The following is an 18,170-nucleotide window of genomic DNA, read 5'->3' as shown; positions in this document are numbered from 1 at the left end:
GATTCAGGATGGTATAAATCACTAAATTAAATGATCTTGTAAAACCAATTGATAATCTTGACCACCTTTTTTCTTCCCTTTGAACTTTCCTTCCTTTGGCTTCCAAGACACTCACCCCTCTGGTTTTTCCCCTACTACTTTACCCACTGCTTCTCTAGTGCCTGGCCCAGCCTTTAAGTGTTTGAGTTCCTTGGAGCACATCCCTTCTTTTCACCCTCTCCCTAGGTATTCTCCTTCACACCCTTGACTCCAATTAGCACCTCTCTCTACTCAGAAGACTCACTCAGTTCACTGGAGCCCAGTGACTTCCTCGTCAGGAAACAGGTAGCATACTCAGAATAAACTCGGAAGGAGATTTTAGTAAGGAGACTATAAAAGGTTTAGGGAAAGCAACGGAATAATGGTGTAGTGTCTCCCAGAGCCCTTACTGCCTTAGCCCTCAGGAAGCAAAGTCTGGAAATGATCGCTGGTCAAGAGAGGGAGGGAGGAAGGAAGAGAGAAAGGCAAGAGGTGAGGAGAAGAAGCGGAGGAGAAGGAGGTAAAGAGGAAGGAGTGAAGCAGGAGGAAGTGAGGGAGGGGAGGAACAAAGGAAGGGAAAGAAAGATTACATAGTGGCGACAATAGAGAACAAATACTTTGCCTTCACTCTTTCCTCTCAGCCTTATGCCTGTGCCTTCCATTTGCTGAACCTCACTAGAAGCCACAGGCTATGGGGGGCAGGTGCTGGGGACGCCTGGGATATTGATGCATTCCATCTCTCTGGACAGAGAGCTGAACAGAGAAGGGGGAATTTGGCTGTCAGACAAACAAGAGTTATCCACCTAGTATTAACTTCCTACCTGCATTCTCTGCCAAGATACTTCAAGGGTACTTCAAACTCAACAGGTTAAAAATTGAACACATGACCTGCCCACTCCACCCTCTCTTTTCTACAAATAAACTGGCCCTCTTTATGTGTTTCCTACATCATCAAATGGTCGATGACCATCCAGCTGCTCCAACCCAATGTTCAGAAGTTATCTTTGACAACTACATTTCCTTTACTCCTAACATACACTCCAATACCGCATCCTATCAATTTAGCTTTCTAAATATCTCTTCAGTCCATCCACTTCATCTACTTTTGTACCAACACTACCTTAATCTAATCTATCATGACTTCTGCTTAGACTAAGGGGATATAGCCTCTTCAGTGATCTCTTTGCCCATACCCCGTGCCAATCCATTTCTCCATGGTTATGAGAATACAAATCTGACTTGTCACCTCACTCTTTCAATGATTTCCCACGGATCTTAGGAAGAAGGCATAGCTCCTTACCATTATTGACCCTGCATGCTCAGCCTCCTCTCCTTTCTCTGACTTTTCCAGCTTCATCCTTTTTCAAGCTCCTCTTAGAATGTGGGCTACACTCACATTCAGTCCTTCAAATTTCCTGTGCTGCTTCCTGCACAAGACCTTTGCACCTGCTGTTTCCATTGTCTGTATGCAATGCTCTAACCTAGCTAACCCCTCTTTATCATTCATAACTTAACTGCCACTTCCACAGGGAAGCTTTCCCTGACTTCCCTAACTTGATTTAATCCCCATATTATCATGTATTGTATAGCTTCGTTTTGTAGGATCCATCCACTAGCATTGTGCACTCAGTGTGGTTTTTCAGTTAATGTCTGCACCACTGCTAACCCCCCTGCTAGGATATAAATTTCATGAGGACAGAGATTGTGTCTTTATTGATTTATTTATGTATTCTTCGTCATTCAGTAGTGCCTGGCACTGTAGTTGTTCAATAAATATGTATATGCTTCAATGAATGAATAAAAGCAATGGAATATATCACAAAGAAAAATACTGATAGATGTAATAGATTAAAATGATAATCTTCCATACATTAAACAAGATAAAGGAAAATGACAAACAAGAGATAAACTTGGAAAATATTCATAATATAAAAACAAATAAGATTATATCCTCAGTAGAGTTCTTAATACATCATCAGTAAAAATAATAATATCCAATAGCCTGAAGAAATGATTGTGGCAGCTCTCCTGCTGAAGAATTTGGCCTTCATGATGACAGGCTGCTTTGGGGGCTTTTCCTTCCAAGAAATTTGTAATAGCCCCATTATACCACGTCAGTGATGGGAGCGGCTCCAGTCTTGTTTTTAGCAGCATTCACCTGTGTCTGTTCACTGACCAAGGTCCACGATTTATCAAGGGTGATAGTTGGACAGAAGCTCTGGTTCCTCTTCAAGTGATAATGTCTCATACCAACCTTCCCACAGTAACCTGGATGACTGGGAAGAGAAGGCAACCACCTTCATAACCTTACCCCAATATGCAGAAGCTATATTTATCATCTTTATAGTCTGTCTGCCCCCATAAGGGTGAAAACTGTTCACTGGTGTAGTCCAGTGACTGGTACATAGCCGGCACTTTATCAAGGGTTGCAAAGCCTAGCCTTACTTCATGGAACCTGTGTAAGTCACAGATCAAGTCCAAGTAGTGCCAAGACCAGAATTCAGGCCGCTTGGCAGCATTCTATGAAAATTCTGACCACTCCTATAATAGGTCATTCTGATGCATGTTCCTGACCTGGGGACTGACTGTGCCATGAGGCCCACAGTCAATGGCCAGCACTTATTCTTTGAGGACTTGAGCAGGCTAAGGAAATGGCCAATACCCAAGAGTGACTCAAGCCTCGATATGAGACTCTTAATTAAATTTATTTTATTCAATGGCGATGTTCTTTCTCCAGATTTAATTGGATACTTTCCCCCATTTATTCTCAGACCACTCCCTTGGTTCTTTCTCTGCTTCTGCCACCAGCTCTCTGAGTGACCTTGGACAAGTCACTTAACCTCAGCTTTATCCTTTCTGAAAAAAGGCCTCTGTTATGGATTTCCCTCTCTCTCTGAAATTTCTCTACAGAAGAGTCTTTTTTGATTCCCTGAGCCTAGGGCAGTTGTTAGGCTAATAAAGGAGTACTGAATTTCACTCAGCCCTCCTTTAAAGGCTAAAAAACAAATCTTTCACCTAGATGACATCAGAATATGTATGCCGGCAACAGAGTCTACTCTGTCGGTCTCCCAGCAGTTACAGCAAACCAGCAGCCCAGCTTGTGGCCTAAATCAGCTATGAATAGACAAGTGAGTGACAGCAGAGATGCAGGAAATGGGGTTAGGTTGATTTCCATCTATTAGCAGCAGCTTAAACTGGCATACTGGGGCAAGTCTTGCTCCCATTGGCTGCAGCTGCTGACAGCAGTTGCAGGATGAGGGTTGACCTATATTTGCTGGGTGTAGGTCAAACCCTGAAAGTGTTTGTAGCAGATGTCAGTCTTCCAGAACATCAAGTTTGACTTACGCCCGACCACATACAATATTTTTATCAGGAACTGTAATATCCTCCACCTGTACATCTGTGGGTTTCTTTCCCAACTAGATTGTTTTGCTTTCTTTTTCACTGCCTCTCCCTCCTGTCACCCTCAAACCATTTTGTCCTCCTGCTTTTGAGTCATCCTCTGGCTAAGAGGGATTGTGATGGTCACAGCTGTGCTCCTTCTAGCAATCACAATAACACTGGCCCTTCTCTGCCTGCCCCAGTTTCCATCTGACCAAGCTGTGCTATTCCTTTCAGCTGCAGTTGTTACCCCAAATTGGCATTGCCTTGTTTGTGTCCACACTTGCCCTTCTGGGCCACCATGAGTTTCAGAATGTATCAGTTGCTAATACAACTGCAGCTGTGGACAGAAAGTATAAATAAGTTCAAAAGGTGGGCCTTACAGTTCCTATACACTAAATGTTTCTTGATATTTTTTTAAAGGCCAAATGACTTTTTCTTTTTCTTTTTCTTTTTAAAGATAAATTTTAACTATTTGGACATTAATTTTTCCAAATTGGAGAATAAACTATTTGAACTTTCATTTACACACCTATCACCCAAATATGGCAAAGCTTCTTTGCTTTTGTCTTGGGTCTCAATCAATGTATATATGTTGTTTTAGGTCTCAGTTGGTATGCGCGTGCATTTATTTACACTGACATCACAACGTGAAACTTTACCTGGTCAGCTCTGCCTTCACAATAAAGCATCAGAATATTGTAAACTTCCATTCGCAATGCGGAAACTGCTTTCCATTACCTATTATCATTACTTCACCAAGGCCTTGTTAGTAACAGAAAAGAAGCCCAGATGATGGAAAATTTTTTCTGGCAACTCAGGTCCCCATGCACACAAGCCACAGCATGGTAATTTGAGATGGAAAAGACCTATTAAGTCATCCCGCGATCCTCTGAGGGCATGTGGCGGTTTTTTTCCTTCTCCAATATGCTGATCTCCTTTTTAGTGCCCTTTCCAATTGTAAATGGCGCAAGTGGTGGAGCTCCCACAGCTCCCCGGGGATGGTGCTGCCCAGTATATAATACACAGCTCCATTAGGACACGTGACCCGCTCAGCCACCTAAATCATCTTCATTTTGACTTTCATTTCCATTACTCGTCCCGGTGTCCCCTTGGACCACATGAAATAATTTCACTCCTTCCCTGCTATTTATACCCTTCAAGTACTTGTGGCCGATGAGCCAGCCCCCCGTTAGTTAGAGCTGGGTCATGCCTGGAGATTTGTCTCTTTCATCTTCCATCCGAAGGCAGTCCCTCCAGGCTTATAAATCATATTTGTTGCTCTTCAGTGAATGCCTATCAGTTTCCAAATAATTTGCCTCATTTCTTTGTCACTCACTCTGCTCAAGAAAATCACCTTTGTTTGTCTCTGTTGCCACAAAATAAGACGAGAGTGAGGGTGGTAGAATCTTTGCTTACAAACAGCAGACCAGATCTCTTCAGCCACCAAGCATCTTCCTACCCCAGGACATCGCAGTCATCTCTTACTTGGGTGTGGAAATACCATGTTAGCAGGAGTTAGGCGCGTATGTGAAGACGGGAATAGGTGATCTATATTACATCTGACCAACCTCTGTTGCGGCAGATTTAGTTAATGACCGTTGGCTGTTTAAATCACATATTGCTGCCTATCTCAATTCCCTGTTGGAGAAGCCTCCTTGAACTCCCTCAAGAGAAGGCTAACCTCCGCTTTCCATTAATACCCCCGCATTTACTGGCGGTAAACTGGAAGGCATCAGCAACGTCAGACGCACTTGCGGGAGGGGGAGTTCCTCTGCTATGAGAGAGTCAAAAAATGCCCTTTATCTTGAATGAGCATGAACGATGCTGCAAACCAGAAAATTCTGGGTTTTGTAGTGCCAGGATCAATAGTGTTCAGCCTGTCCCCTTTCTCCCTCCATCTGGTCCATGGCTAACCTGAGTGCTTACGCACCCTCCATAGCACTGAATTTAATAAGGTCTTGCCTCATGTGCTCAGTGTTCATATTCATGTAATATTAAATAACCAATGTAGTGCTTTACAAACTGTTTTCATATAGCCCATTTAATAGTTACAATCACACTGTGAGGAAGGAATAATTCTTTTTATATTTTACCAGGGAGGAAACTGAGGTTCAGAGAGGTTCCCAATTTTAAGAACATTCATTAAATGCTCTTTCCAATTCCCTCTTGTCCTCCCTCTGAAATCATTGTATATAATGCTTTCTGAGCACTAGTTGAAGAGGTGTTAGCCACATGTAGATCCCTCACGCTACTGAAATGCTGGCCTTAACATAATGTTCTGTGCTCTTAGTTAGAAAAATAGAGTAACTAGACATCATCCACAGTTTGAAATGAGTCCTATTGTTTACCAGCAGGATGATTCAGTTGTTACTCAATGACAGACAGAATATTTTAAAATTTATAAGACATAGGCTGCTATCGCTATATAAAAAATAATGTATGGGCGGGCCGCGGTGGCTCAGCGGGCAAAGTGCTTGCCTGCTATGCCGGAGGACCTCGGTTCGATTCCCGGCCCCACCCCATGTAACAAAAAACGGAAAAACAAAATACAATAAAACAAGAAAATGTTTAAAAGATGTTTCCCTTTCTTCCTTCCTTCCTTCCTTCTATCCTTCCTTCCTTCTCTCTGTCTTTCCTTTAAAAAAAAAAAAAAAAAAAAAAAAAAAAAAAATAATGTAATGTTATTAGGCATGATACAAGTGAGCTTATCTCCTCAAATACCAATTCAGACCCTAAGGGTATCTTTTTTTTCCTGCCAAAGCTAATGAGATCATATACACCCAAGGTAAAAAAACTGTATTTCTATAAATGTTAATAACATGGTTTGAGGAAACAAAGAACCTGAATAATATTGACTTTTATTTATGAAAAACATAAAAGCAGAAATACAATTTTCTACCAGATTCATGGTAAAAGAGGAATAGCATCCTAAAATTGTGCTAACAGCTAAGAAAAATAGGAAATTTTATTTATGGGATCACTTACTTTCAAATACTGCTTATCAATATTTTTAATTTGGCACAAATGTAGTTACAGTAGGAGAAAGGCCCATATTGAAGGGATTTTGTGCTTTCAGGATTGAAGTAACATCCAAATAAAAGAATTTTCAGCTCTAGCATTTTGAACAAAATCCAGATGAAGAAAATTATGCTTTAAGGGAATTGTTCCATTCTATGACCTGGACAGAGAAAGTAAACTGCTTGTGTTCACATATGCTGTCAACACACAGAAACCAGATTCATGGTGAAAGAGATTTCTGGTGTAGAAATCTTCATCTGTATTGAGACAGAGGGTAGAATTATTCTTTTGACAGCAGCTTAGTGCCCCCATTGACTCACTATGGCTGACTTTAAATCGGTCTTTGTGGCTGGACTGGATGGTGCCTGTAACTCGGTAGGAAGAAATTATTAAGCAAATGTATCCTTGAAGATTACAGCTTTACTTTATATCACCCATTGCTTCATCATAAAAAAGAAAAACCCTTATTGCTTTCTTTTAGTGCTGCAAATGCAATACATGTTTACTGTGGCCAAGTTTAAATGTACAGAGGAGGAAAAAAACTCAACAGTTTTCATTCAGAAGTAGACACTTTTGACACACCCTTCCACAACCTTATCTACATATCTGTATATAATTTGTGTATAGTCATCTTTAAAAAAACCAGATTATTGGTTTTAGTCTTCAGTAATATTGACTTCTTTGAGACTTTGCTCCTTTAACTTAAGATCCCTGAAATCCTTATTAAAGAACTATTGCTGTTTGGGGTTGATGTAAATAGAGTAGCAAAAATATATTACAATACTTTAAAAAAATGTTTTTTTTGAAGTTTTAAAAAGTACATTTACTTTATATGAGTTATATGAGGTTATAAATTTTTTAAAAGTACAAAATACCTTCTACAGCCAAATCTTGGATAATTATAATACCTGGAAAATATATTATACCTACTGTTCTGGTCATTAAGGTAAATGAAACTCTTCCATGGATTCCACTGTATCATGATCGCCAAGACAATGTGAAGGGACTGAAACTAACTAGACCCAGCTATTGGAACTTAGGGAATGAGGCAGGAGAGACCTAACTGAGTTTGATGCCAAACCCAAGTCATCGAAGATGTCATTAGGTTCATTGTTTTGTCCCCCACCCTCCTCCTGGGCATGCATGTAATCTCTGTTCTTAAGAACAGACCTTCACAGGAGTACTTCTTTAGCATTTTCCAGTTTACTCTTAAGATAACTCATAAATACTAAAATATCTATCAGGTCCTTAGAATTCTAGACAGAGTTTTGACTCTTAAACTGTATTTAATGCTGTACTTCATCAAATCTAAGACACCTTCTACTGTAAATCATGCATTATTTTAAGTGATGTGAAGAAAAAAGATGCTGCCAATTAAATGATGACATGCCATTAATTTACATTTCATCCACATTTCACAGATGTTAAAATGTGGAAAAAAATATCTTATAATGAATGATCTATAGTGTTTATGAAACACCTACACATTGCATAGGGAATATTCAGTACCCATACCATGAACAGATTTTTAGCACCTACTGCATATTAGATGATGTACAAAGAAATTCAAGGGAGAATAGACACCTTTGATTTTAAATTCATTCATTTATTTTGTACTGAAATAATAGTAAAATGGTAATACTTTAATATTTATGTTTCTATAGAAAATATTCCTTTTCCAGCCCTCATGTTATAGTCTCAAAGTAGGAGCAGAGGCCATAGGTATGGGATCTTGTGTCTCTTTATTTCTTTGTAATTTGACCTCAGAGACAGCAGAATTCTAAGTTAGACCAACCTTTTACTTCAAGATACATGACTGTATTCTTTCCTTTCATCTTCCAGATTCCAATTAGTCATTTAATTCCATTTTTAAAAATTCATCAGGCTTGGAAAATGCAGACTCATTTATTATATCTTTTGCTGGGCCAGTTGGATCACCAGATTTTACAGATGAAGAAAGTAAAACATAGGCCAGTTAACTGAGTTGTCCCACATCATTCCATGAGTTCTTACCCTGCCTAGGGAAGTCTTTCTGACACAAAGTCCAGGTCACATCAAGCCTCTTTTAATTTTACAGATCCAAATATGTTCTTTCAGTTGCCTGAGAAAACTGTTCTCTTCCAAACTTTCTGAAATGATAATCCCCCTTCTTAACTATCCTGCCCTATATTGGCAGATGCTCTGTTTTCCAGAATCACATAGTCTTTCCTGGGAAAGAGAGATATCCTTTCCCTATTTATCTACTAGACAGGAATAACCTACTACCTGGAATATGGACATAGAACCACAACTCAGTCAAATATAAATATACTATAAGTGGGAGAGAGATGAGGAACACATTTTCATAGACTACCATCCCATTTCCCTTGAATTTCACCTTAAATTCTCTTGTTTTCTTGATTTTAAAAAAGCATGTGATACAAACAGAAAGAAACATAAAAATTAAGGCTAAAATACAAAATCTTGATGAAGTCAAAAAATAATCACACCAAGCAGATGCAAGAAAATACAGGTACCTGTTGTTTTGGTGGAATTAGTTTCCCCAAATATGTATTGAATTGTGATGGTCTAGTGGGCCACTTCTTAGACTCCAGCCATTTTTCTGCTTCCTGGGGCTAAAAATAAACCTGTTGGCTGGAAAACAAGCTAGGTGAGGTGGCAAGGCTTGATATACATCACTCAGGACAAACTTTTCTTTGAGAATGTGACTCAGTGGAAAAAGGCTCAATAAGGGTGAGGAAGGTGGTCCCAGAGGGGATTAATTAGCAATGGTCCTGGAGGGAAACATACAAAGGACTTCTGAGAAGATGGTAAGTTCTGAGCAGGACATCCTCATTCTCCAGCTAAAAAGCATTTGTCACCACTTCAGCAGGATTTGGTGCTTCTTCCAAAAAAAAAAAATACTTCTGCTCTGGATGAGAGTGGGAGACAAACAAGTCTTAGTTTAAATGTTTAAAATCCCGCTCATATTTCTGAATCACTTTCATATCAGTTATAACTATAGCATTTTTCACTTTGGAAATAAAGTTTTTATTTTTGTGAGGTTTTTATTTTTTGTCTTGAAATGTGATGCCCAACTGAAGCTCTATTCTTTGAAATCACTGGGTAAAATTTCATTGCCTAGGAATGTGACATCTTCCAAAATGACTTCCCTTACAAAGTTCAGGACAGGTAACCATTCCAGTTTTACCTAATGTAGGTGATTAAAATAGATTTAAACACATCTGTGTGTCTCCAGATGGGCAATGATATTTTCAAAGAAGAATCTTAGATAGACTTTTTTGTATAGTAAAGTACATATCTAAATTCTAAGCTTTTTATAATCACATATAAATTTTTTTAAATGCAGGTTCAAATAACAGCATAAAATAAACTCCCAACACTTCCTTTATATTTTCATCATTTTGGGTAAAATAAACATAAGCAAACTGATTAAGGAAAAATTGAAGTATATCCTGACTTCATTTCCTGTTTTCATTACTCACTAAAGCTTGATAAGCATGGTAAATGTGTAATTACAATGTGCCAAAGATTCCTTTGGACACCACCCGACATAATTCTAAGTCTATTTTTAAATTAACTACATGTCATGGGTGGCTGATAGGAAGTCCTCATTCGGTCCACAACCATTCTCCTCTGTGGAATTCTTCTGTTCTTTAGCTTATCGGTAAGGACAAAACTAAAAAGATAGCTGACATTTATTGAATGCTTATTATGTGCCAAACACCGAGCTAGGAGCTCTAGAAGTATTATTTCATTTTAAACCTTTCACTAAATCTTTAAAAAGAAACCAACAAACCATGAATGTCCATTACGTTATTATGTCATGTCCCTTTTGCCACATGATGAACTGTGTGTTTTCTGCACGCTGAGTAGAAGTTTTGAGGCAGGGGGCTAAAAGAACTCTGGTGGTATTATATGATAATTTTAGTATAATATATTATATGAAGGGCCAATTTTATCTGCAAGGTTTGGGACAGTGCCAGTTTGCTGCCACCAATGGGCTTTGTTATAATAAAGTTCTCTTTAACTATGGATAATTGCATTCATAATACACTCGTATTCTATTTCTTTAATTTTAAAACCTTTACAGAAAATTGTCTTACGTGTGTGTGATATGAAAAGCATTCTTTCTAGTAATATATGTAAGACATATTAGTTTTAGAAAAATGTAGATGGAGAAAACTTTAAATAGAAGTATCCAAAGTCTTATTCATGCCACGGGCTATAGATCTTCATTAATTAAAAAAAAAAAAAAAATAGTGGCCTCAGTTAAAACCTTGGACTGACTCCCTATTGAACTAAATTCTAATATAAAATGACAGGGTTGAAGGTGACCTCGGAAGAATTTAGTCCATTTTCCTATATCTAGATGGGACTACATCTCAACTATCCCATATATATGTCTCTAGAAACGATCATTAAATTTATGAGGGAAGAAGATTCCATAAACCTCCTCAATACAGCATTACAGAGACTTGATGTCAGGAGCACAGGCTTTGGATGTGAACAGACCTTAGGTCGCATCAGGCCAAAGACTGTGATCTTTGACTTTGGCCTTGACTTGCATACCCTCTCTCAGTCTTGCTTCTATTTTTATTGCAGGATTTCTTTGGCGAGTCCATGACCTAATGTACATAGACTGTCTAGCACAATGTAAGTGCTGAATATATGGTAGTTCTTTTAATTTACCCTTTCCCTCTAAAATCTATAATATTTTCTTGCATTCTTACTAAGATGAAAAATACCCAAACACCAATATTATTGGCACGAAGTATACCTAAAGACTATTACTAAGCTCTCTTCGAATGGCTTTTCCAAATTAAATAAAGCTAATTCATTTGACTTTTCTGAGTCTTGTTTCATAATTCTTTAAAATTTAGACTCTCCTAAATTGAGGGGCCCCCCAAATTAGACAGGATATATGACCAATGGCCAATGATAAAGATTTTAGGAAATTCCACCATACCTTATATGCTGTTATGCTGCTGCCAATATAGTAAGAACCTGCTAAATTCTTTAGAAGAAGTTATGTTATTAATGAAGGTTCCATTTATAGGCCACCATAACAAGGGCAATAGCTTTTCTATATTGTATTTATTTCTCATTTCTGATTCTTCACCTTACTTAGAAGCAGTTCCTTCATTATTTCAAGTGGGTTTCATTAATTTGGATCCGTTTTCCAATGTCATAACATTTGATTTTAATACTATGATCTTGTCATCTACACACATACTTCAGTCTATTTTCTAAGTTATTGATTGGATTTTGAGACAAATGAATTAATAATCACCTCCTCAGATTATCATGAAACTATTACACATCTGTTAGTAGAGAACAGTAGTAACATAGAAATAAAGGTTACTTCTTTTTGAAGCAGGTTTCTTTTAATGTGGGTCCAGCAGCACTGAAATTTTCCTTAGTTTTACATATTTGAATAGACTTTACTATGCTATCTGTGTGGATTATGAGTTTATCGACTTTGGTTCTGAAAGCTGTAATTACTAGTGTGTGAGTGTTAGGATATGGAGATGATAAGCCAAAAGCAAGATATGTAATTACCACACCCTGTCTTCCTATCAGGTCTGGATGTTTAAAGCAAATTAGGACCCTTAGATGTGCTTTTCCTATCAGGGTGCGTCATCAGGCTGCCCTGAATAGGTAATCAATTACTCAGGCAGTAAGTGGCCTCTCTTGTATATACTATTAGCTCATAGGAGGAGTGGGCTAGGGGAAAGATCCATACCTCTGTCTTACTAAGAGATCACCTCACTGACTCTTTTATTATAAAGGCATTTTTTTTTTTTTTATCGTGAATGAAGAACACTGGGTCAGAAGTCAGGAGACGTGGATTCTACTTCTGAATTTCTCATGTGCTAACTGTGACTCCAGCCAAGGTGGTGGGCCTCCCTTACCCCATCTGTAAAATGGAATAGTACATCCGTCCTGACTACTTTATAGAATTGTGGTAGTGATCTAAAAAAGTTCATGGCAAAAAAAAAAAAAACAAAAAAAAAACCTCATGGATATGAGAGTGCTTTTTTAAAAAAATTCTTTTAAACATAACAACATACATTCTTACCATATGATCATTCCAATTTTGGTATATAATCAATAACTCACAATATCATCACATAGTTGTATATTCATCACCATGATCATTTCTTAGAAACTTTGCATCAATTCAGAAAAATAAATATCCCTTAACCCTCCCTCTCATTGATTGCTAGTATTTCCATCTAACCAATATATTTTAGCCTTTGTTTCACCTATTTTTTTCTATACCCCTTATCGGTCCCTTTCATTGATCACTAGCATTTCAATCTACTAAGTTCATTTTACTATTTGTTCCCCTTATTATCTATTTATTTTTAATCCATATGTTTTACTCATCTGTCCATACTGCAGATAAAAGGAGCATCAGACACAAGGTTTTCACAATCACACAGTCACATTGTGAAAGCTATATCATTATACAATCATCTTCAAGAGACATGGCTACTGGAACACAGTTCTACATTTTCAGGCACTTCCCTATGAGAGTGCTTTTAAAATACTATATGTTTTCTATAAATCCCTGGAAAAATCATGTGTACTCACACCATTTCCTTGGAAGTTTGAACATTTTTTCTGTTACCATCTATGGCTAATACTGAACATGTATACTTCTGATATTTATGAGAGTGTTGAATACATAGCTACACTATGAATAGACTCAGCTTGGAAGTATTGAGAGTTACAGGATTTCTTTTCATTGATAATTAAGGAACTAAAGGAATCCTTGCAAGGGTAAATGTAGCTTAGACCAGGCTCACACCACTTGTATTCTGCTAATTTTCTTAGATTTTCTTTAAGTAAAACTCCTTAACAGTTTTCTTAGAACAAATGAAGTGAGATTTGGCCCTTGGTTAAGGGAAGCAAGCAGGTAAAATTTCTTTCCTCAAAAATTCCTTTCAAAATAGCAACCAAAAGAATCAAGTATCTAGAAATAAGCTTAACCAGGGATGTGAAGGATTTGTACAAAGAAAACTACAAAATATTGCTAAAAGAAATTAAAAAGGACCTAAATAGAGGGAAAGGCATTCCATACTCATGGATAGAAAGGTTGAATGCCATTAAGATGTCAGTTCTACCCAAATTGAACTACAGATTTAATGCAATACCTATCAAAATCCAAGCAACCTACTTTGAAGACTTGGAAAAGCTAGTTTTTAAATTTATTTGGAAGGTAAAGAGACCCCAAATAGTTAAAGATATCCTAAAAAACAAAAGCAGAGTCGGAGGACTATCACTTTCTGACTTGAAAGCTTACTGTAAAGCCAAGTGGTCAAAACAGCATGGTACTGGAACAAAGACAGAAGTATTGACCAATGTAAAAGAATTGAGAGTGTGGAGATATACCACCAAATCTATGGATAATTAATCTTCAATAATGTCCCCAAATCCACTGAACTGGGACAACACAGTCTTTTCAATAAATGGGCATGGGATAATCAGATCTCAATAGCTGAAAGAATGAAAGAGGACCCCTACTTTACACCCTATACAAAAATTGATTCAAAATGGATTAAAGACCTAAATATAAGAGCCAGTACCATAAAACTTCTAGAAGAAAATATAGGGAAACATATTTAAGATCTGGTAATAGGAAGTAGCTTCTTAAACTTTATACCTAAAGCAAAAGCAGCAAAAGAAAAAAATAGAGAAATGGGAATGCCTTAAAATCAAAAGCTCTGTGCCTCAAAGGACTTTGTCAAAAAGGTGAAGAGGCAGCCAACTCAATAGGAGAAAATATTTGGAAACCACATATTGGATAAAACTTTGATATCTTGTGTAAACATAGAAATTATACAGCTCAACAACAAAAGAACAAACAACCCTATATATAAACTGGGCAGAGGATAAGAATAGACACTTTTCCAAAGAGCAAATACAAATGGCTAAAAAGCACACGAAAAGATGCTCATTTTCTTTAACTATAAGGGAAATGCAAATCAAGATGACAATAAGATACAACCTCACACCTATAAGAATGACTGCTTTTTTTTTTTTGCATAGGCAGGCAATGGGAATCGAACCCAGGTCTCCAGCATGGCATGCGAGGACTCTGCTGCCTGAGCCACAGTGGCCCACCCAAGAATGGCTGCTTTTTAACAGACAGAAAATTACAAATGTTGGAGAAGATGTGGAGAAATTGGAAGACTTATTCACAGTTGGTGGGAATATATAATGGTGCAGACACCAACTGTGGAAAATGGTTTGGTGACTCTCAGAAAACTAAATATTGAGTTGCCTGAAGACCTAGAAATACCAATATTCAGTATATACCCAGAAAATCTGAAAGCAGTGACAAGAACAGACATCTGCGTACTGATGTTCATAGTGGCACTATTCACAATTGCCAAAAGATGGAAACAATCCATTATCCATCAACAGAAGAGTGGATAAACAAATTGTGGCATATACATGTGATGGGATATTTTACTTCAGTAAGACAAAAATGAGGTCCCAAAGCGTATGAGAATGTGGATGAATCCTGAGGACATAATGCTGAGTGAAATAAGTCAGAACCAAAAGGACCGAGATAGATTATCTTTGGTAAAGATACTCTCAGAGGTTGTACTGTAGAATATTGCAGACCTAGAGGTACATAGAAGCTAGAGATGGGGAAAGTCTACCCAATGAAGTTGAACTTAAATGTAAGGAAATGGATAAAAGTAATGGTAACTAATTAGTGGGGTTATAAGTAACATTGCCATATTGAAGGTGAATATGACTGAAAGGGGATGTATAGTGCCATGCATCCCACTGATGAAATCTATAATTATAAATAAGTTCTTGCATGAACTATTTCAAAGGTTTGATATTGGATGAAGAGTCAATAATAGAGGGGTATAAGGAGAAAACTAAAATTGCATCTGTGATCAATAGTTAATAGGAAGACATCAACAGAACCACACACTAGCAGCGGTGACTAATTGGGTGGTAGGGACAAGAGGTAAGGGGTAGTTTTGATTTGATATTTGGTGAGGCTGTGTTTGTCAATTCTTTGTCTCGATGGATCAGTGAAAATTGTCTAAAGTTGAGAGTGCCGCTGATTGTACAACCAAGTGAGGATATTGTAAGGCAGGGTTGGTTTATTCTGGACGTTATACATGATGCCCAATGAATGGAGGGGGCCGAAGGGTACAATAACTGAGAAGTAGAATGGCAAACTGTGATACATTTATATGATGGGATATGGTGTGGCTACGAAAAGGAAGGACATCAAGAGGCACACAACGAACTGAATAAACCTTGGGGACAATGTGTTCTGCAATATAAGCCAGAAACAAAAGAACAAATATGCTAAGGTCTCTTTCAGAAAATACTTATAAGAAAATTGGAGCCTAGATTGTAAGCCCTTATAGCAGCCACACTTAGTCTGAAGTTGTGAGTGTATTTCTAGATTCTGAGACACTGAGCTATATGTGTATCAGCTGGTATTTCCCTAGAACTTTCGGTAACTTTGTGACACCTAAGACCCAGAAACGAGTGCTACAGCCCTGAAAGTTAGCATAGCTATATGCAATAAAAGTTAAAGTATCCTAAAAAGAGATCAGGTCTCAATTAGAGATGATAATGAAGCCAATCTGGCTAGGACTAACGAATATCAGAATACAGGGTAAAAGATGATAGTGAATGTACTCTAGACTCCCACCCACCATATGAGACCAAAGCAGAGAGGTTTATTGTATCTAGAACCTAAATTTTCTTTCATATACAATCTAGATCAACCTGTCTGGATAGCTTATTTAAACAACCCAAATTCCTGGTATCCAGAACAGGAATGGGGCCTTGTAATTCTGTATAGCTTAATCTAATACCCGGATATATCTCTGACTATGGTGGGCTGATAATTAAAAACATTAGTAGAGTCTCTTCCGAGTCTAAAGGAAAGAAAAGCGGAACTAACAAACTTTCCCATCTGGGAAATCCCAAATACCCTCTCAACCACTGGGGACTCCAGAAAATAGGCCAAGCCCTTGATTTTGAGACTTGCCCTTATGAAACTTATTTCTATAGTGAACTATCTATTTAAAACTATCTATAACGAGGCCTAAAAGTTGCTTCCAGGAAACGTCTTTTGTTGCTCAGATGTGGCCTTTCTCTCTCTAAGCCCAACTCTGCAAGGAAAATCATAAACCTCCCCCCTATACATGGGACATGACATTCAGGGGTGAAAGTCTCCCTGACAATGTGGGACATGACTCCCAGGTATGAGTCTGGCCCTGGCACTGTGGGATTGACAATGCCTTCCTGACCAAAAGGGGAAAAAGAAGTATAATAAAATAAGGCATCTGTGGCTAAGAGAGTTCAAATAGAGTCAAGAAGCTAGTCTATAGGCTACCCTTATGCAAACTTCAGTTAGATAGTGCTAATTGCCATGGTTTGCTAATCCCCAACCATCACTCCTGTTAGCACTGAAGAATACCTAGGGTTCAAACTGAGACTCTGTAAAAGTTTAATGCACTGAGTTTGCTTTCCTGGGCCCTATAACTTCCAGAGGGTTCCTAGGCCAGATAAATCCTGAAACCCAGAGGGACCAGGCAGCCTCTCCAAGACTTTCAACTAATTATATCCCCCTATTCTTTAGTTTTGACGTTTCTTCTCAATAAGAAAAAGTCAGAATGGACATTGCATAAAAATCCCTGTAGAGTAGAAAAGATCAAAGGAGAAGGAGGGGTTATAACAAAGAAAATAGGATTTAACAGATGAGTATGACTGTCAAATCACTATACTGATATTTCTTTTAGCCTCCAGTGTTTTGGAGCAGCTAGAAGGAAAAATCTAATATAGGAATGGTAATCCAAACAAACTCTGAAATCTGTTCTATAACTACTTGTTGAAGTGCACTTTGAAAATTATTGCTTTTTCTTTGTTTTCTTGGTATGTATGTCATATTTCATAATAAAAAACTTAAAAAAAAATTCCTTCCCTCAAGTTTAAGTGCCTTGTTTGTTTTCTGTGTTATGGAATGACACTTGTGTAAATACCTTGTGGAGTAATGGTGCTGTGGTAAAATTGTAGTTTATTTAGGGCAGGGCTCCACCCAAGGTGAGCAGTTAAAGCAGGTATGTAAATTCAGTCCCCTTGACTCCTCCACTCAACCTAGTAAGTAAGTGGTATTAGAAATGATAAAGGTGGGGGATGGGGCAATGTGTATGGCACTACTAGAGTTAAAAAGAAATAGAAGGAATAGGAAGAATAGGAGAAAGTTCTCTGAAAGAATGAAAAAAGTGTGAAATGTGGTAGGAAAAGTAAAATAGATAAAAATTTATTCTAATTGACTATTGATATTGGTATATAAATTAATGCAAATTAAGGTGGCATAAGATTTGTTAAAAAAAAACCAAAGCCTTTCCTCCTTATAATAATGTCTTATTTAAATGTAGCCTGCAAGGACTATGTTTGCTCATGTGATCAGGTTTCTGTACTTCCCACACCTGGGGAAGTATCAGCTAATATTGATTTAGCACTAATTTATACCTGATGGTCATGGCCCACTAGAATGAAGAAAAACTGGTACAAAGTATTGGGGCCTTATGATCCCAGAAAGAGGTCTGGGATCCAACTCTGATATATATTAGTACAAATCACCCTTTCTGTAGGATGGAGAAATATTTTTACAGACCTGAATCCACTCTCAGTGGCTCTACTGCTAGTGTGTTAAAGATCTCTCTTAAGAGTGTTAGGAATGGATAAGATCA

The 18,170-nt window shown here is 37.8% G+C and overlaps 1 non-coding gene across 1 annotated transcript; it reads right to left on the bottom strand.

The window, feature by feature from the left end:
- Positions 1-2,579: 2,579 nt before the first annotated feature.
- LOC143653682 (small nucleolar RNA SNORA3/SNORA45 family) lies at positions 2,580-2,703 on the bottom strand. The gene has a single exon (XR_013161477.1). It is a non-coding gene; the product is annotated as a small nucleolar RNA SNORA3/SNORA45 family (small nucleolar RNA).
- Positions 2,704-18,170: the final 15,467 nt, after the last annotated feature.

Source organism: Tamandua tetradactyla, chromosome 1, assembly GCF_023851605.1.
Source record: "Tamandua tetradactyla isolate mTamTet1 chromosome 1, mTamTet1.pri, whole genome shotgun sequence".
NCBI lineage: Eukaryota > Metazoa > Chordata > Mammalia > Pilosa > Myrmecophagidae > Tamandua > Tamandua tetradactyla.
This window is presented reverse-complemented; position numbering and strand designations above follow the sequence as displayed.